General features: G+C 40.4%; 1 protein-coding gene across 11 annotated transcripts in view; it reads right to left on the reverse strand.

The window, feature by feature from the left end:
• PDE1C (phosphodiesterase 1C) overlaps positions 1–15,493 on the reverse strand; it is a 376,897-nt gene that overhangs the window by 129,190 nt on the left and 232,214 nt on the right. The gene's annotated exons all lie outside the window — the stretch shown is intronic.

A 15,493-nucleotide genomic window follows, 5' to 3' on the forward strand; every position in this document is an offset into this window, starting at 1 on the left:
AAGGATTAGATGCATTTTATTAAAACCAGCATGTCCCAGCTTTGAGCTGGAGTTATCCACAACATGAAACACCGTGTATTCCACAAATCACCAGAGGACAGAAGGCCACCGCTGAAATCACTGGATTAAGGCAAGTGTGAGCACAGATTTAACCCATCATTTCTTTTTTCTTTCTCCAGTTTGCATAGAGAATCTCTCCCTTACAGAGATACCTGTTTTCATATTTCCCATTCAGTTTTGAAGTGTTGGACAAATATTAACAATTCATTTAAAAACAGGGGGGAAAAGTGCAAGTAGGAAAAAAATCCTCTCGATATCACTGCTGTTAAGATGTGTTTCATGTCAAAGCAATAGCTTAGCTTCATCATGTGGCAGAGCAGACTTACCACTAACTGGCCCCCAGTTGCCTCCTGTTGCAATTCCCTTAGCTGATGAATGAAACCTTCCACCTTGGAACCTGCTGATCTCGATTCCAGGAGGGTGCATGGGCACTGAAACAAGAGGCAGCCACTGATCTGAATGAGACTGTGCTGGTGAGTCAAATCTTCCACAGAGGGTAGGCATGCAAGCAACTTTCTTGGGTCAAGCAGCAGGTCACAGGATTAAAAACAAACCCCTGAAATAAGTCTTTCCACCTCTTGCTTTTTAGCAAAGAATATTTCGTTACGAAATATCTTAATGGAAAGAAGCAGAAAAATAAGAAGTTTGTTTTAAAGGAAATCTCAGCACCTCCCTAAGCAGGGAACATGACAGAAAAAATGCAGTACAAAGGTAATTTTAATAATCTTAGAAATACAGAATGGGGATCTAGGTCCTCATTCCCTCAGCTGCAGAGACCAGACTTTTTGGGCATTACTAAGGAATTAGCTGTCTCAGGGTGACATTATTAGCTTCTTGCTGTGTTTGAGGTTTGCAATGGGTTTGTTTGTTTGGACTTATTTATTTAATTAAAAAACTGCTTCAGCTGAAGTTAAGTGGTAATCTAGCCTGTGACAACACCAGCAACCAGTAAGTGTAAACCCTTATGCAACTTGTAATACCTAACTCTCACTATGCATTCTAGTAATCTATGCTTCCTCGAGAATTACTGGACATAAATTTCATGTCAAGTCAACAGCAGGATATATGTGGCTCAAACTGTAATCCCCATTGACAAGGTAGTTGTAACACAAAAGCCGTCATCACTGATGCCAAGTTCACTAGCTCTCAGGAAAACAAATTTCTTCCACTGGTACTGAACACTGACTGTGTTTGACACCATGACTCTATCCTTACTTTAAAAAAGATTTATTACACAGAGATGACTGCAGCAAGATATAATACGCTATTATTAGTAACCTGAGGTTTCCTTGCCTTGAACTTTAAGAGATGTATAGAATAAAGCTGGTCAGTTACTGAGAGTTGAAATCCCTCCAACACCTGTAGCTCCAGCCAGTTGATGGCCCAGTCCATGGACAAGTCAGCATGTGTTCTGTTGACTTAGAGGATGATACCTGATGGACCAACCTGACCGTGCAGAGGCAGCAACAGACCTGTCTAAAAATCTTCAAAAAATCAGCCAGAGAGGAAGAGCAGCCTCTGAGTTTTGAACGTTTAGAAATATCTTCATGCCCCTTTTATTTTCAGAAATACAACACATTCCATGACTTTGATCCTTCTCAAAGAGATCTCAGAACAAACCAACCTAACAAGATCTTCAGCAACGAGTAAGAATTAATTATGGAAATACACAAGAACTGATTACAAAAGGTGTAACTAATGTGTTTGATAAGCAACTGATGGGAGCTCAAAAATCTCTCCCTTTATATAATTAGATGCAGACTTAGTGCAATTTCCCCACTGGGATCTACACCACCACCACCACCCCGCCCCCCCATTTTCACAGAGTTGCCTATATGATGTCCCTCTTCTCCCTGAACAGCTGCTACTAAAACACTTGGATCATTGATCACGGCAATAAAAAGATGGCAGGTTTGGCCCTGTGCTTGAGACTTCAAGGTTTCCTTCTTGAACTCCTTGTATCACTTAGATCCCCAGGCAGCGCTGGTGGAGGAGAGGCATGGCTAGCACGTAACACTGTGTGAATGTCATATGACAGAAAGCAACTGCTTCCAGTATCTCTGACAGCCACCACAGTTAACAAAACCCCATATTTTTCAGCCAGTTCTCCTCTAGCTCACACCAATGCAGCTCACTGGCTACCTGTGCATAAACCAGCACCCTCCCCAAATCCCAGTTCCTCATTAATCGATTCCTTACAAGACTCCTCACTCAAGAATTCAAGTCTGACACACACCACCATGGAGTGAAATAGAGCAGGGAAGAGCTAACAGGAGTTTTACACCAGTTTCACTCTCTGCCTAGATTTACCTTTTTTGCTGGAAGTACCAGGAGCTGAGACCTCTTGGACTCTCGGAGTCCAGCGACACAGGACTGCCACCCCACCGCCTGTGGGCAGGAAGGGTGAGACCAGCAGCCGTTTAGAGCTGTGCCACTGTGCTTAGATGCTCCTTGTCCAGAACCTCCAGCTAGCTGGGACCCCTGAGGCTGAGGAAGAGCCTTTCTCTGCTGGCATGACAGTTGGAATGGAAAAAGTTGGTTCGTCTTCATCTGAGCCTCCCCCTTATGCAAAATAGGAAATGTTGCTTTGAGTGACATTTACTAGACTAAGGCTGCAGCCAAAGGCAGGGTTTGGATTTGCGTTTTGCCCTGCTTTATAAAGGAAATTTTATCATTTTAACTTCAGCAGCCTCCTTCCAGATTACTTTTTAAAGCCCTGCCATACTCGAGCTTACACTGTGGTGATCCCTTCTAGAGCCCTGCACTGGGTGGAAACCAAAGACTCTCAAGTTCAGCATATGCCTGCTGAAATAGAAAATAAATCCTTCAACAGAAGACTGGGAGAAATGGGAGGCATTTTTCACTTGCTGAGAGAAATGACTCACTTCTGCTTCTCAGCAGACCTCATTCCCTATGGAGCTGCTGGGAGCCAGGCAAGGAGAGGGAGAAGTGGGAAGTGCAAAAGTAAAACTGCAAGAGCAAAGCTTTTAGCATTTTTCAGATCAGCCCCTGATTAATTGCGGCTTGCAGGGACTAGTGGAAATAAAAAACACTTTCATTTTCAAAGCTCATTTAATAGCACGATGACTGGCACTGCATGAAGCGTATACAACAGCTAATGAGCAGTTGGCTACACCACTGCATATTGGTCAATGCCTCTGGGCTTATAGCAAAGGAATTGCTCATGCTTTTTTATTTATATATTCAGTGAAATAAAATCACCAAGTAAGATCTAATTATAATCTCACAGGTCTATCCTTCAGGACACCAGAGCAATCTCTGCGATAGCATAGCACCGGCTGGGAAGGACAGCCTGAAGAGAAATCCCCAGGAATGCTCAACAAAAGGGAAATCATTAAAATTCCCCAATCCATGGCACGGTGAGAAATGACACATTGCTAACCTGTGAGTAGTGAGCAAATAGAAGCAGACAGGAGTATATTACAGTGATGAACAAAGAGTAGTCCCTTTTGCTCAACTAGTAGCTTATTTCTGACACTCTATGCCCAACATTAACACCTAGGAAAATGAAGTAAAGGGAAGGAGGCACAGTACCTCTTTAAAAAATGACTCAGAAATTAATTAGTGTAATTGCTCTAGAAAAATAGAGCTTGTTTCTATAAGGCAAGTGGACATATTAGGAACATTCCTCTGCCTATAAAAATGGGGGAGGAAAGATACGGAAATTAAGTGACCTGTGAAGTAGCCAAGACAATGAATCATATGAAAGTCAACATTTAAATTAAAATTTTAAATGACTGAATTTAATTGCTGTATCACAACTCTCTCCAGCTTCAAAAATCTATTTCCTTAGGCTCTAATTCACATCTCACTCATAATTGTGTAAATCAGGAATACTTTTGCAGATGTCAAGGAATTACGTAAAACTAATTTGAGGAAAGAAACAGACAATTGGCATCTGAGGAAGATGTAAAAAGTGCTACTTGCTGCTGTTGCTCATGACAAAAGAAATCAAAAGGAAGTTGTTCAGAAAAATCCGCAGAAATACTCCTGTGGAAATGATAATAAAGGAATAGACTTTGACAGATCTTCTCAAACAGCAAGAAAATGTGTTTACCTATCTAATAATTGCTTGCTAAAGGGAAAATAATCCTTGTTAACAAGAGCAGGCAAAAGTATCAAGCCTGTAGAACTCCTTTTCCTCCATTTTTATTTGCTACATAGATCTCTAGGTGAGAATGTGCTTTCTTTTCTCAGTAATTTGTCTTTGCCTTGAAATGAAAGCTACAAGCTATTTGATAAATGGATCAAAATAGCCTCTCATCCTCCACCCCCAGAGGAGCTATCTGTGAAGTACCATTTACTCCTTGCATAAAATGCTGCTTGGTAATAACTTACTAGCACAAGGGAAGCACTGCAAAACCAAAGTACTGTTTTTTTTCAAAAAAAATCATCAACTGTTGTTGAAACAAAGAGTGTTTCTGAAATCTTTTCAGTTCTGATGCATGTCTATGAGGGGAAAATGTGCTTGTTCACTAGGGTATTTGCAAACAAAAAGTGTGTGTGTGTGTGTGTGTGCTGGGGGAAAGGCGGTGGGGAATAAGGGGAAAAGCACTGAAGTGATGGTATGTGCACATGAGTGCTTGAATATAAGGTGCCAAGAAGAGAAGAGCATCATCTGGAAAGACGTGGAAGTCCTCCAGTCCAGGAATAAAACACAGCACCATGCCCTTGGCAAGCCAAAAGAAACGGCACGTTTTTAGCAGCGAACACCTCTCCAAGCAGCAATTCTGGTGAGTCATTCAGAAGCAAATCCACAGACTAGTACCCTCATATAAACCATTCAACTAATTATTATAAATAATGAACAAATGGGCACAAATCACAGTCTGTTCACTAACCATTCAAGAACCAAGAGAAAAAGGGTCAAAGCCATCTAATAAATTATCTCTTAAGGACAACTGTTCTCTGCTTTATTTCCACCTCCCCACCAGTGGATGCTTCTTGCTTCCCCTTGGTCTTGTCACAGCAGCAGCATGGGGCTGGAAGCACACTGGGGGACCCATGGCTAGCATTTTGGCAGTGCTCTGTCCTCCCCTGTCCTCTGCCTCCACTGGGCCTTGCCCTGGAGCAACATGGATGGAAAACAGACTACACGCCTCCACACGTGGTTCACTTCAACTGCATGGCTAGGTTCTACCTTTTAATCAAATGTAGCTCAACCAAAGATGGCAGGAGACCAGCAGGGTGACACCCTCAGTGGCAGTGTGGCCCCTCCCTGTGGTCCATCCTCTCAGTGGCATTTTAAGGTCCCTGACTGACATAAAGAAGAGCTCCAAAAAGGGGAAGGAGGTGATTCCCCCAAGCCCACATATCTGAGTCCACCTGTTACACAGGAACGTAAGGAAGACCAGCATGTTTTGTCCAAGAGAGCATTTTCCCCACCTAATCTTATCACTAGAACCATCAACATTCTGAAAAGAGACTAGGCAGGATGCCTGTATGCAGTTGCACAAGCTGTATTTCACTCCCAAACCCTCCATCTAGACTTACAGATGTTCATCACGTCAGAAGTCAGACGTGTAGGCGAACACAATATGAAATAGCATTTTTAATTCACTCTGCACAGAATCATTGCTAAGATGAGCTCATCTTCCTCAAAATTTATCTTTTCACTATGTTATTAACTATGATAGCCAACAAAATTACACAGCCTGGTCTGTGACAACTATCCTACGTTCTTCTCACTGTTACTACCTCATTCTGTTTGCTTCATTTCAACTTTCCTGGCCTTGTAATTATTCTAGCCAAGAACCCAGCTTAGCCCCTAAAACCACTCACATACAAAGTTCTGTCATTCAGTAATTTGGTAGATAGTATACCTGCAGACCCATCCCTATTTTATTTCGGAATCACAGTTTCTTGCAAATGTATGTGTCTTGTCACAGGCTGGAGACTAGATGAATACCCACCTCTGCCCTTATGCTCAGTTCAGACACATCCCTTCATCTTGACATGAGCTTGTGCTGACAAGCAAGAGGCAGCATAAACTCAGATTAAAAATGTATTTAGCGAAGAAAAGAAAAAACTCTCTTACTGTGTGTATTTTTAAAGTGTTGTAATATTTTCCTTTCTCTGTGTTTTTCATCACAATTGTTCCATTTTGTAGAAAACCCAACTCATTCTTTCAAAGTATCTGGTGTGTTCAACAGCAGACATGCTGGTACTTGTGTATATACCACTGCTAATACTTCTATGGTGGGTCAACCTTGGATTTTCATGAAAAGTACAACAGACCCATTCAAAAAATGTAAGTCTGACTCTAGAGGCTTTCCTGTTTTAGAAATCAAGATTTTCTGAGTAAAAAGCAATTTCATATTGTTTTAAAAACCCAGCCTACAGAAACACAGACTGGAAGTTAAGCACTGGAATTTTTTTCTTGTTAGCACTGAGTTTATCCATCACCCTCACCGCATTGCTCCTATATCCTGCCTTCCTTGCTAATACATCCTATCTGAGTAAAGTGAAACTAACAGCACAAATACAGTGGTGCTATTTCATCACAATGAAAAAGATAATCCAACACCTTAGACTTTAACCCAAGCACATGAAACCTGACATTGAATCCTTGTTTCGACACATTTTTCTGTGTCACTGTAGGCTAGAATTTTAAGGTCATTCAGACATTTTTTGCAGCTTCTGCCACCTAAATCACTTTATTCTCAGTCACTATGTGTAAAATAGGAATGAAAGCACCTACCTCCTAGCAATAACACCTCCTTCTCTGGAATATGCACTGAAGACAAGACTGCAGACTGCCTGGATATCACAGTACTGGAAATCAAATAAGTAGAAAGAGCGCCATGCAATTTTAGAAGTCCTTTCTCAGGTCATGCATTTTAACTGCAATTACAGATATTTTTTTAGAGCGTTCCAGAAGAGTAAACACTCAAACCCATGGGTTTAAACATGGAATTTTATCGAGAAACACAAGTATCACTGGGTATCTCTTGCCCTTTTTTTCATTCTGCTAACCAAGTTGTTCATTTTATGTACTCCAGAGTCTTGCCAATTTGTATCCCAAATTATCTCCCAGTCATAGCAGCAAGGAAACTGGAAGAGTCAGCTGAAGGAAAGCAAAGTTCCCCACCTACCCAGTGATCCAGACATGCTATGTCAAGAAGACTCCAGATTATAAATCTGCAGTTTAGAAATGAACATATTGTAAGGATCTGTAGAAAATCATTAGTAAAAAGAAATAAACAAAGAAAGTAGAGAGTGAAGCAATTATACTATTATAATACAATTTTGAGAAGAAGAGTTGAGCAGAATGGTAAGAAAGGATGGGACTGACTATATAGAAAACCTGAAGAAAACTAAAGAGAAAATGTCAAGAGTCTCATGAGAAAAATAGTGAAATGAAACCAGAACAATTAAAGTGAATTTTCCCAAGAGGAATGCCAAGGGTGTTTTTACCGGCCATAGAGAAGCCTCTCTTCCCCTCCGCCCTCGATATTCTATTAATATGCTATTAAATGTATTACATGCTATACATGCTATTAAAGAATAGAAAACAAGCAGTTTCAATGCAAGGGATCAAACACAACACATTCAGAATAAAAGTGAAAAAAAAAAAGGGGGGTGGGGGTTGGGGGTGGGGGTGGGCCAGAAGCATGAAGGTAGGACAGAAATGCCAAGAGACACCATTATTTCTCAAATCTGTTATATTAAAATATATAGTTTCGTTATCACATACTTCTGAAGATTGGAAGCCCTATTCAGAGGACCAAAACCAAATGGCCCTATACATGACAGAAACTACTGCTGTTTCTGTGGAGTGCAGCAGCACATAAAAACACTGAGAGTCTCTCCAAGCCTCATTTGTTTTATTATATACTGAGCAGGGAGCGCATGAGGTAATGACTATGAAAATCTGAAATGGAAATCATTTCCATTTTCTACCTCTTTCACCCCTGAAATAAATACATACATACGTAAGAGATGTAGGTCTTCAAATCTGAAGAGGATCTTGTTTGAGAAAAGCTCTTCCTGAACAGGTACCAATGGGGGAAGTCAAGTCTTTGTCGCATAAATGCGCTATACAGGTAAGACTTCAATTCATTTAATTCCAGTACATAAGTCAAGGGTCCTTTTGTTAGAACAGGGGTAAATTGTAATCTCTGCTGTACAGTCACATCATGGGTATTAGAACCTGCATGTATTAAATCTTTTTGTTCTTATGAATAAAGCTGTAACAGAACCCTGAAATCACAAGTACTCAACGTAATTATACTAAATAATTGTGATAAAGAGAAGACATCTGTGTTATTAAGTATCACAAAAGTAATGAGCATTGTTTTGCTTATTCATTTTCATTAAACTTCAAAGCTGATGTTTTTTTTTCTGAGTGACATTCACAAGAAATCTCCACAGAGACAAAAGCTAATGTGAGAAATACAGGTTTCTATTTAACATTTCATTAATAGAAAGAAATTAGAGAGTATAGCAATGCAGATGAATAACAACTAAAATACTTCGACAAACATGAAGTTGTCAGAGACCCCAGGACTCCTCTTACAAGGTCATTAATGTCTGAGTGACCAGCTAACATTTCATCAACATTATATGGGTTAGCTACCTCAATTCATTTGCAGAAGATACACTATTTCCCTTTATTATCACAATCCCTCATTAGTGAGCAGCATCACACTTTAAAAAAAAAGTCAATTAAAACTACTTTCAAGAGTGCCTAACAATAAACAATACTGGAGCAGAAAATGTGTGGAATGGAAAATTGAGAGGGGGGCTGAGAAAGGGGAAAGCTAGCTGGCAACCACAAATGCTGCAGCTCTGAAATGGAGAGTTTTTCTTCAGTTTCTGGTTTTAACTGAGCCAAGGCAACCCAGGCAGAACTGTCTGTCTCAGGGCCTTCTGATATGCTGCTTCTGCTTCAGCAGACATTTGAAGAACACACAAATGAAAAAATACATTAAGGAAAATTAATCACACCATTTCATGGAAAACAAATTCTGTTTCTGGGCCGTTCTTTAATCCCATTTGTTTCCCCCTCCTTACAATAAAGTGGATTCTCTTTGTCTATATCCACATCTGAAGCTAGGTACACCATCTGTCAACTCTGACTATTTTCCAGAACCCTGACAAGAATTTTTTGGATTTCTTGTCAGGACAAATCTCCTCATTCTGTATAAACATACTGAAGAATGGGATTTAGAGGTTTGTTTTCCTCAGTGTTTTACTTGTGGTCTCATAACACATGAAGATAACATTTACTTCCATAGCTGCTCTCTATGCACAGATGGTGCTTTCTGAGTTGATTCAAGTATTGATTACCCAAAGTATTTGAAAATAAGGACCACTTGGCTCCCTCTCACCAAAAAAATAGCCATGTCCATTACTAAAATAAGTTCAGGAAATTAAAACCCGTAAAATAAAATGTGTAATTCATTTTAATTGCCTTTTGACTCCTGAGATCCTCAGATAATCAAGTCTTCTATATCTACAAGGACTAAAAATCTCAAATTTTTATTTCTTTTAAAAAAATACAACCCTCAACTCCCAGAAAAAATTGTGAAAACCGGCTTTGCAAAAAGAGTACATGTAAAGGCGATACAGAAAAAAGGGTTAAAAATATTCCTTGGAGAAAGCTAAATAGCATACAAATCTCTTTATGGCAAGTCAAGTGCAAATGGGTCCATGGATGAGACCAAATCAATGCACTGATGAGGTCACATAAAGTTCCACTTGTATTTTATAGGCTGGGGAGTGATCAGAGGGTTTACGATTCCTTTTCATGCTTCAGCATAAAGGGAAGAGAAGTGATGTTCATGAAATTAAAGGTTTGGAGAAGACATCTCAAGCATAACATTAATCATAACTAAACAACATGCAAGATGAAATTCAGCTATTCTTTCTCATGGTAATTGGCAATTAAAAAAAACAACTCAGAAAATAATGATCATTTACTCATGGTAAACAAAAAGTGACAGCGCCTGGCACCTGTACCTGCACGATGTGCAGACACTATCTGTCACGGGGATGCATCCATCTAGAATTATTATATCCTGGATAATAAAGCTCTGCAAAGTCTCTTCACACAAGATGCGATATTATCTCTGCTCTTTTACAGTGCCCATGCCACCAGTCACTATTCATTACTTATTGTCCTCACATCCGTACCCTCCATCTCAGCTCTTGGATATACCCAGCACCCCTCATGGAAATCCAAGAACAGAATAACTCCTTCCAGCAAACACTGGCCACCTCCTCCTTCTGGCCTAACATCTCATCTTCTACAGTAAATAACTCCATTTCTCCAGCATAATTGAACTCCAGGTCTGTAATCTCAGCTACCCTTTTCACTACCTCTCTCTTTGAGTTGTCTTCTCCTCTTGCTCCAGTATAATTTCCACAGATTTCAGTGGTTTGCCCAGAAAGAACAAATTTTAAATTATCTGTCCTTTCCCTGTCATCCATCTTCCTCCCCTCAACTCTCCTTTCTCTCTTCCCTGCCACAAAAGCTGATGGTTGACCTCTGCCATCCTCCTCTGGCTTCTTCGCTTGCCCAGTTCCTCGCGTTTCTTCTCTCAGTTTCCTGCAGACCTACTCTTTTCTTTCCTTTCCCTTCCCCTCCTCTTCCCGAACCTTCTTAACACAAACATACTGCAGCTTCTGCACTTGAAACCACACCAGAACCAAAAAACTTGCCCGCTCCTCCATTTGGCTCTCTGACTACGTTATTTTGCCTTCCAGATTTGCCATTTTCAGGACCTGCGTAGGGCTGTCCCCTAGTCCCACCACAGAGCCTTAACAGCAAATTATTATCCATCACAATGCAGTAATGCAGTCTCAGCCTGACTAATCAACCACCTTCAACTATGGGGAAGGAAGCTTCTCCCTCCCTGCTTCATCCACTCTCCACTCTCCATCCATCGAATCATAAAAGTCAGTTTTTCACAGAGCTCTAATTACAACTCAAGAAACTGCAAGGAACTTGGCAACTCCAACAGAAACGACCATTCAATCAGACAATCTTGCCTCACAACAAAAAAACTGATTAGGAGCATTAGGAGGGATGCTGCACATGAAATTCTCCTGTAAATAGCACAGTTTTTAAAGAGAACCTACATTCTTCCATTTCCCTGCGAGGACAAAGCTGCCTGCTCTCAGACTCAGAGCAATCCTGATAGAGAGATTACACAGGGATTACTGAATGAAAGAAATCCAGTTTTGAAAAACTAGGTTTTAACGTTGCCTAGTCAAAGTATTTTTGAAAGGAAATACAATGCCTCAAGTGACTGCTATTTATTTCACCAGCCAGTGTGAAATCACAGCCTGTAACTTCAGAGAGATTGTAGCATTTGTGCAAGAACACCCCTGGTTCTGTACTCCATCTTTAAACATTACCAGCAACATAAAACACAAAGGGAGGACGTTACCAAGCGAGGCCAAGTTCAAACCAAGAAGGTGCATTAGAAAAGAAACCTATAGACAACACACAATTTGCTCTCATTCACTGTGTTTTTAATATGATGCAGGGAGGGATACATTCCTTTCTTGGTACATAGGCTTAACTCCACTGTACTCACAATAGGATTATGTAAACACAGCTGCGGTCAAAGAACAAACAGTTATCTGTTAAACGTCAGAGAACTCGTAATCTGTCTGTACAGAGAGATGCTTAAACACAGAACCCAGTAAAAAACATGAGTTTTCTCATGGGAACTGAACTTCTGTCTAGCTCAAGTCACAGCATCATCTCAAATGTTATTTAACCAGAAATTGGCTAGTGATGATGTGTTATTCTGTTCAAGTTCTCTCAAATGAGTAATTAATTTCTGACTGCGTGCCTCAGATTATGAAATTTATTGAAATGGCCCTATATCAATGTCTTCTGAAGCTTTAAATTGCAAGACGATAGCCACTATAGCAAAGAATTAGGGTTTTCTAATACAATGCTCTTGTACAAAACCATTAAGATTAAACTGAGAATGGCACTTCTCCCTAAAGGTGGGAAAGCAACTGCATGTGCTTCAGAGGGCGAGAGCCTATATGATATACCCAAGGGTGCCAACGCATAATAGGTAGGACAGAAGTGATTTCAAAACACTCTCTGCCCACACAGATTCCAGCAGATGCAATCGTTCATTTATCTCCCATCACCGAAAATGTTGCGGCTATAATGAAGAACACCAAACGTTTTCCTTCTCATTAGTCATTACTGTTGTACTCCCAATAAGACAAGATGACAGTACACAAAGCCACTCTGGCTCCACTTCATCCCCGTGCTGGGGAATCATGAAATCATCATTACATTGTGAAAATATTTTTACAGCAGTGAAGTAGCATCTGTGTATTTCATAGTGCTTTCCCACTTCTTAACTGCTTTCTAAATGGGATACATCAGTGTAGACAGAGAACAGGAAGAAATCACTGAGCTGGAAACAGTCAGCCACTGGCACAAGCAATCATATAATTTCTCAAAAATCAAATCAGATAGCAGATCATCTCTCTCAAACATGTCTAACCCATCTGAAAACTAGTTGTGTGTCTGGCCCTCCGTTACCTTCTAAGAAATTACTTTCTGAACTTCCTTGCCCTGATGGTTAACACTGTCCCTTCTCCAGCCAAAACTTACTCCTGGCCAGGTAAAAACCCTTTTTTCAGCAACACTGTTCATCAGCTTAAATGGCTCTTCTCCTTCTCTTGCATTTACTTCTCTGATGTGCTTGTTGGCAGCAATCACATTCACACTAAGCTGTCCTTTTGGGATAATGAGCCTGCACCTTCTAGACCCCACTCAACTCACCTGTTCCTCTGCGTTTGTTAAAAACTTCTTGACTATGAATGGTGTAGTACTCTATATGTGGACTTGAGCAATGGCTTCTTCAAGAATCTTGCCTGACACTTCCTAGGATGGTACCTGCCCTTCTCCACTACTCCTCATTTCATGTGAATGAGCAGCAGGCCTAAGACTTTTCTTCTGTCACTACTACATTATAACATCATGAAATATTTTCCTGTTACTAAACATACAAATATCTTTGCACTTGCATTGCTAATTTCATCCCACTGCAGTTACTTCATCCCTCAGTCATTAAGTGTTTTCCCTATATTGTACTACACTCCTCTGCATTGATGGGACTTTCTGAATGCTTGTAATTTTTTTCTGTTCTTCCTCTTTTATCTGCCAGATTCACTAATAACACCAGCCCCAAGACCATGAGGAACTCATGTAGAAATGCCCTGTAATTCACCCTTCCTCACATCCACAGCCTGTACAATGGTATAACAGTGTACAAATATCCCTACCCCGGTATAATGATAATTTTGCATTACATATCAACGGGGTTCACTCTGCTTTGAATTAGAAGAATTAGGCTAAACATTTGGAATCAAAACTATGATAAGCCAGACCAGGAACAATAAGTATAACTGAACAACTACTTTCTGGGGCTTTAACTTTTGCCAAAAGGGGCAAAAGCTTAGAAGAAAGGGGACCCAGACTCTAGAACTGGCACATGTGAACGCACAGCCAGAGGGATCAGAAGAGGACAATGCTCCTTCTCCAGAGCACAGCACTGAACTCTGTATTCCCAACAGGCAAACACTAGGTCTTGCAGGTGAGCTAAATTATTGCCACGTTTGTGCGTTTGCAGCAATGGGGCTCATCACCGATAGCACCAACAGTGACACGACAGGAGAAACACTGGGATGCAGTTACAATCCCATAAAGAAACTCTTGAATGTTTGCATTCAGACTTCAGTAAAAATTTTCTAAATAATATATTTTATTAATTTGCTTTTCTTTGAGTGTTCCTGGGACTGAGGTAGAAATCCTGTCATTCAAAACCCCTTTGAATACTTGGAGCCTCTCAAAGACTAAGCTTTCTTTAGATACAGTACAAAAAAAAGCTCTTTTCAATTGCACTATAGAGAAAGGTTCCTCATTCCTTCATCTGATTGGTTGTAATTTCAACTCTGCCACATGCTAGAAATGCAATTAAAATATTTTTCCATGTGCACCCACTCTCTGGCAGGACTGACAAGTCAACATACAAAATTATGCCATTGCTGTGTAATGACAGGATACCAAGTGATTGATACTGCTGCCTGGGACTTCAAGGTAACTGCAATGTGTATTCTAATGCCATACGTTTCAGCATAACAAGCCCTTTCAAGATTATTAATGGCTACAGGATTTTTTTAATGATGGCTGCTAAATAATGGATGGTATAAAGAGCTGAATAATATTTTCTATTACAGCAAACAAATTTATTGATGGCTTCACTGACATTGCAATGGAAATACAGAGAGAAAACAAATACATTTAAGTATTCACCCCATTAATTATACGAAGCAATACTTTCACAAAATAGTCTTGTAGAGTTAACAGCATAACCAGCCACCAGGATTTTTTTCCGAAAATGTTTTTAAGCTATGTCTTTGATTTCTAAAAGAATAATGTTCCTAAGGAAAATGCATGCTCCTTTTGGGCACAGGCATGTACCCTGAGGGACTCACAGTTCCAAAAGGGCTGACAGAGCCCTCAGTAACAGCATCTGAAACATGCAAACCCTGGAGCAAGAACCCCAAGGAACAACTTGCATCAAGAACCAGAGGACATTATCCAGTGGATTGTAATGGGCTGACAGAGTCACACCTAACTCAAGCGCAGGGTACGGGGAAATGACACCCGACACAGCCCTACCACTCAGATACCAGCCTCTCCAAGCAGACTGGAGCCAAACAGGTGCTGAGAGCGCAGCCAAGCCTGAAATAATGATACACTCTACTAGCAACACACAGTAAGCCAGGCTCAGGACTATGCTAAGCTACGCAGCTTCCACTTCAGAGTTAATTCATGTCAAGTTGATGGTAAGCAAACAGCAAGCATATAGCTGTGGACATGCCCTGCTGGTTTGCTGTGGTGAAGAGGGTTCTAGGTTTTCTTCTCCACGTTGGGTCATGCAAGCATAAGGACTGAGATAACATCTTGACTATTTAGCTGCACAGACAGAGGAGATCCTGCAGGGGATATTAGAGAAACACAAGACTAAGCCATCTATCTGATCAAGATAATAATTTTAGACTTTTGTTATTAGTGGTTTTTACTTTTTGGTGAGTCATTTAAATACAGAAACACTCCAAGAAAGTACAAAGAATTTAACAAAAATCTAAGGTAACTCCAGTCTTCCAGCAACATGCCTAATAGAATTTGCAATGACAGAAGCTCTCTGTATAAATTATCCTCCATGTACATACCCACGTTCAGTTGTTCTCAACAGAACTTGCAGGCAGAAAGCACTTGTTCTTATCAAAACCAGCTGTAGTCAAAACTAGCCATCTATTTTTCAGCTTGAGGGCTGCTATATCAGAATGGGATAAATACAGGGAAGGGGAAAAAAGCATTGTTGAGCTCAGAAGAGCAGTATTTCAACACTGGGGTTATGGA

Source organism: Falco punctatus (genome assembly GCF_963210335.1).
Source record: "Falco punctatus genome assembly, chromosome: 4".
NCBI lineage: Eukaryota > Metazoa > Chordata > Aves > Falconiformes > Falconidae > Falco > Falco punctatus.